Genomic DNA, 6,519 nt, shown 5'->3' with positions numbered 1-6,519 from the left:
ATGTGATTTAAATCCACATAAATATTATACACTTATACGATTGAAGTACATTTGCAATAGGTCACATATTTACCACTAAAGTTAATTAATTTCATTAAGTTCATTAATGTCACTAGTTTTGAATTAATTTTATTTAACTTTTGCCTTCATTTCTTTGTTTCATTGCAGCTATTGTATCACGATACAAAGCTTGAATTTCGGGATTTATATTTGAACAATGAAAATATTTTAAAGTAATTTCAAAAACTTTTGTGTGTGAAAGAAACGTACCTTTCCAGGTCCAGGTGGAACAATGAAGTGCTGAGTCAGTTCAGTCCAGTTTATGCTCTAGGAGGAGGAGCGAATGCAATGACCTGATTATTTTATTTGATTAAGCAGAAGTGTTTATCCGTGTAACTGATCTGCTTTCCTGCTTACATGGTACAATTATGGAAAGACACCAATGAATAGCATCTGATTAATAGTCAGGAATATTAAAATTGAACTGCGTTTTCCACATAAAAATAAACACTTTCACTTTCAGTTCATGTGAAATGCAAGTAATTTCCTTGTACATGTTTGTCAGTGGTTTACTATAAAACAAGCAATTGTGGATGAACACATTCAGAATTATTGGCACCTTTGCACAAAAAAATACTGTTAACTAAAAAAAATAATACAGTTATTGACATCAAACTTATTTTCCAACATGTGTAAAGTAGTGCACTTTACTAATGATTCAATGGAATCAACAACATTATTCTGTGTGTTGTTCATTATATGCAGGCCTTTTTCTTAATTTTATCAAGGGTTCCAATAAATCTGGAGCCCACTGTATATACTGTATATACTATATACTTTTTATGAAATAGCAGCTAAAAGAATTGTAGTATTAACATTTTATCTCTCCTGTATCATTAATATTTTTACACGTCATTATTATCATATATTATTATTATTATTATTATTATTATTATTATTATTATTATTATGTTTATGAATCATGCTTAATTGTGGTGGGCAGACTCTCTCAGTTTGTTCTCAGTTAATCAAAAGAGCTGATTTAATTAAAAGTTAATCAAAAAGACCATTGCTGGTGCCTTTGTCTCAAATGTTTCATTTTATCCCTTTCCAGCTTTTAGAAAATGTGTGTAATGATTTGCATCCCTTCTTGTGTAAAAGGGCACGTGTCAGACCTCAGAAAGCTATTGAATGTCGAGTCGACTTCTTTTAATGACCAGTTGAACTCTCACTTCACCCAGCTGAACATGTTGCCATGAGAACAGGGCAGATGTGGCAGCCCTGGTTTGCTACTGCTGTACACATTTAACCAGTAGGGCATTTTACATAAGTGTGCCTGCAGACCCCCTAAAGGAAACAGACTGTATTTACCATGTTGACACAGGGTCAGCCAGGCTTGATGAAAAGACAGTGCTCCTCAATACAGGACTATTGCTCCCATCATTGTGCTGCCTCTGCGTAATTCTGCCACCTCAGTGGAATGCTCCCAGAACTGTTGAGGTGAAATAGTACTGTATAGATCATGGGTTTTCCACATACAGTGTTTAGTGTCTTTAGATCAGGTATGGGCAAACTACGGCCCGCGGGCCATATATGGCCCGTTAGGCTTTTTAATCCGGCCCGCCGAACTTCAGTAAAAATGAAAAGCGGACGGTGATTGCCGAGTGTTTAATGAATCGGCTGTATGTGTGATATGCCAAAAAACTGTTGCGGTTTTCAAAGAATACAATATCAGCAGTCACTTTGCCACGAAGCATGCTAACTACGCTTGCAAGCAATCAACGCAAGAACGGGCGGCTACTGCTCAGAGGTTGACGGCTAATTTACAGACTCAGCAAAAACAATTTTACCGACAAACTGCGATTGAAGAGTCAAGTACCAAGGCAAGTTTTATGCTGCCATTCAAATTAGCAAAGGTTAGCAAGCCTTTCTCCGAAGGTTTTTGAAAGAATGCATGGTAGAGACAGCAAGTCTGTTGTGTCTGGAGAGCAAAGGCAAGTTTGAGAAAAAAAAAACTTGCTTCACTTAACGAAGCCACGTTTCCAAACCTCCGGAGGACGGCGCAGAAGATGCTGGCGTTGTTTGGCTCGACCTACGTGTGTGAGCAGACGTTCAGCGTCATGAACATCAACAAAGCTCGTCACAGATCCAAGTTAACTGACCAACACCTCAGATCTATCCTGAGAATTGCCACAACAAAACTAACTCCAGACTTTGATGCACTGGCTGAAACCAACAACACTGTTCCCACTGAAATTGAACGCGAGTTTCTCTACTGTGTTATGAAAAACATGCATTTGGAAAATAATTTGTAGAATAAGCCTTGCATATTAATGCTTTGCTACCTGTTAAAGTCCCAAACCTTTTATGTAATGGCTTTTACTTGTCATTTATATTAGTTCACACAAACACTCCATCCATCTGCTCCTGGCCCAGCCCCTCTGTCAAATTTTAGAACCCATTGTGGCTTGCAAGTCAAAAAGTTTGCCCACCCCTGCTTTAGATAGTTTGTTGTGGGAAATAGTTTGGTGTCATTGGTGGTGTGGTACACTGGTTGCTGAATAAAGATCTTGTAGGAATAGACCACAGGTAATGCAAGTTACCTGTGAGTCGGCATCCAGCTGTGCTACAAAGTTTAATCAGATTTGTTAGACATGCAGAGATAACATCAGCAGATCAGCAGGGCCATTGTTGTTACCGCCATCTTGTTTTTCCTGTAAACCCTGGGTATATAGAGGGAAGCGTTGAATAGTTTGAGGAGATTCGATAATATGTCTTCCTGTGCATGTATAGCCATTCATATTGCACCTTTCCAGGTAATTATATTTCCGCATTGCACAGTGTTGAATAAATTGAATTCATTTGAACCTGCATCCCCTTGACTCGCACCACTGCACACTTAGCAGTTTAGAGTCCTAACAGACATAGACAACCTAGGATACCTGCACCCTGTAGTCACTCGCCTATACACTAGTGCCGTCACAAGATACATACTAAGTGTATAATTGTAGGCTATACAGGCCACAGGCACGTCCGCGTCTATACAAATAGATAGCAATCATATAGAGCCACACTATTGGCGGACATTTGCAGTTCCTTTTGTTGAATTGTTAGAACAGAAGAGCAGTTGAACTTAACTTAACTTGAATTTAGGGCGGCCTGTAGCATAGTGGTTAAGGTAAATGACTGGGACCCGCAAGGTCGGTGGTTCTAATCCTAGTGTAGCCGCAATAAGATCTGCACAGCCGTTGGGCCCTTGAGCAAGGCCCTTAACCCTGCATTGCTCCTGCTTAGATAGTTATCAACTGTACGTCGCTCTGGATAAGAGCATCTGCCAAATGTCAATAATGTAATGTAATCTTTTGGAGTCTGATAAATGAGAAAAAAGTTAAATTAACCCTGTTCTAGTAGCATTGGTCAGACTACACGCGTTTCCTTTCCCTCTCAGATACTTCCGCCTTTTGGTGTATTTTGGGGGTTCTTACAAACCTAAGAGTTATTTGTTACATGATATTTATGCATTAACAACCATCGGATAAACTTCTAAATAGTTAACCATTAACAAATATATTAACTGACTTTTTCATTCCAATATGAATTGATTTAATTAATGATGTACAGATACATTAACAGCTGTTCAGATTAAGCTCTCAGTTAGTAGTTAGTTAACTGCATTAGTTCATGCCAATTTGCGGAACCTTATTTTGAAGTGTTACCACATCACTAGTGTGACATGTTAAATGAATTCACCTTTTACAGAGAATTCTCATATCATGCTTCTCGGGAAATCAAAACTAGGCGGTGGTTTCAAAATAAAAATAAACAAAGTATCTATCAATCTTGAAATATGAGCCCAATATTTTATGAATTGGAGCTTTATGAATTGGCGTGTCGCTACATTGGGTGTAGGGACCTGGGATGGTCCAGAATATACACAGCAAAATATACCTGTACAGCAAAAAATATCCAGTACTTCCATGCAGTCGTGTTTTTATTAAATTACATCAGCAGATGGCGATAGAGTACGTACTATGCCGTTGCTGGCCAACATTTCGGTGTCCTCTTAAGGCCTAGGCCTTCTTGCGAGAAATTCGATGTTATACTGTTGTATTAATTATATAACCGTCATTACCAATAGTAATTTGAAGTAATTTGAAGAGCCTTTTATTTGTTTGTTTTTGGCGAGTGTGCCGTTTTTGAGCTCTTTTTGAATAACTGAATTTAAATCTAATATAAACACCATAATTATTTTCACCAACTCTTGTATTCCAATCGGGATTTAAGAACGGCACTGAGAATAGGAATGGAGTCAGGAAATAATCATTTTCACATTTCCATATCAGGCATTGTTAAGTGTCTCAGCGGATATGGACAGTGACCAGGAGATCATTTTACATGATCGACACTAAAACACTAAATACGGAGAATGATTCTGACAAAATTGACAATTGTATACGCATACACTGACTTTTTCACTTTTTATGAGGTCTTTCATTCACGAGAGGCGAAGTACATAGATGATGTCACTGATCTGTCACCGTCGGAATGGTGTCACCGTGCGTGGCGTGTAGACGAAAATAAAGAAAGCCGGTCAGAAGTTTCGGGTCTCCGTGGTAACGTGGATTCTCTCGCGATCTCAACGGATCTGCTCCCTGGAGACGAAACGAACGGAAAACATTCAAACAAGGACTTTTTCCTCTTCTGTTGCATCTGTAACGAGATATCTGGTCGTCACACGAAGTAGCTATCATATTTATCTGAGGGGGACAAAAGCAGTGATCTATTAAACTGGTCATACTCAATGACTTAATTAAAGTGCTCTGTGCCGTACAATTCTGTCTTATATAGTGTGTGTGTGTGTGTGTGTGTGTGTGTGTGTGTGTGTGTTTGTGTGTGTGTGTTTGTGTGAGTTTTTACCATGGATCTTACAAAGTTTGGATTGTGGTTGTCCGTTGAATATAGCACAGACTAGAATACAGACTGTACGAGTGACTATACACAGTCAATCATTTTCTCAAATTAGTGTTTATTCATCTGGTGTTAACTAGGTGTGGGGTGTGTGTGTGTGTGTGTGTGTGTGTGTGTGTGTGTGTGTGTGTGTGTGTGTGTAGATCAGCTGGGCGGAAGGGATATGCAGAAGTGCATCTCTGAACGCATCATTCCTCTAAGTGGATAGGCTACAGCACCAGAAGACCATTAAGTCTAAAAAATACAGTGCATCCGGAAAGTATTCACAGCACTTCACTTTTTCCACATTTTGTTATGTTACAGCCTTACTCCAAAATTGATTAAATTCCTTTTTTTCCCTCCAAATTCTACACACAATACCCCATAATGACAATGTGAAAAAAGTTTTTTTGAGATTTTTGCAAATTTATAAAAAATAAAAAACTAAGAAATAGTAGTAGTAGGTACTTTATTGTCCCCGTGGGGAAATTAGTTTTCGGTAGAAAATCATTGTTGGCGGCGTTACATAAAAACAGGCACAGCACATAGAGACAGACATATGACATCAACATATCAGATCTGAAGTCCAAAATTAATAAAAATTAAAAAAAAACACGGTGCACTATTGCAGCTGCTGGTAGTTACGACATATAAACAAAATAAGAGTAGTGCTCTGGCTGGACCCGCTAGACAGTTAAACTAAGTGAATAAAATATAAATATTAAAAAAAAAAAATCACATGTACATAAGTATTCACAGCCTACAGAAGCATCTTATCTGCTCAAGTTCACTCAGGCTCAGGCAGTAAGAGCAGTCGTCTCATTGGCTCAGGCAGTAAGAGCAGTCGTCCCATTGGCTCAGGCAGTAAGAGCAGTCATCTCATTGGCTCAGGCAGTAAGAGCAGTCGTCTGGCAGTTGGAGGGTTGCCAGTTCGATCCCCCGCCCAGGCTGTGTCGAAGTGACCTTGAGCAAGACACCTAACCCCCAAATGCTCCTGACGAGCTGGTCGGTGCTTGCATGGCAGCCAATCACCGTTGGTGTGTGAGTGTGTGAGTGAATGAGAAGCATCAATTGTACAGCACTTTGGCTAAAGGCGCTCTATAAATGCCAACCATTTACCATTTACTCAAATGCTTCCAAACACATTGGATTTTATATCAGCCGAAAAATGAAAGTATTTCTTTCAAGAATTTTCTGAGCGTTAAATATGCAGTCCTGCCAGTCAGGACGGTCCTGGCTCTAAACCTTCATGGGTAAATATAATGGACCTTGGAAAACCACTGACCCAGAAACCCAGGGTCGTCACATTGAGGTAGACGCCTCTTTTGCAGCCTACTTGGAGCACCTGCAGAAAATCCACACAAGCCTGGAGAGAGCCTGCAAGCTCAATGCAGAGAGGCAGGCAGGACTGAAACCCAGAGCCTCTTCTTAGGAGACACAATGAACCACAGTGCCAGTTCATTGCGATGTTGGTATAACTGGGATATTAAAGCGACAGACTACATTCGTAAAAAATGGGCGTATGGGGCGGTCTGTAGCGTAGTGGTTAAGGTAAAGGACTGGGACACGCAA

This window comes from Conger conger, chromosome 5 (assembly GCF_963514075.1).
Source record: "Conger conger chromosome 5, fConCon1.1, whole genome shotgun sequence".
In the NCBI taxonomy this organism is placed as follows: Eukaryota; Metazoa; Chordata; class Actinopteri; order Anguilliformes; family Congridae; genus Conger; species Conger conger.
This window is presented reverse-complemented; position numbering follows the sequence as displayed.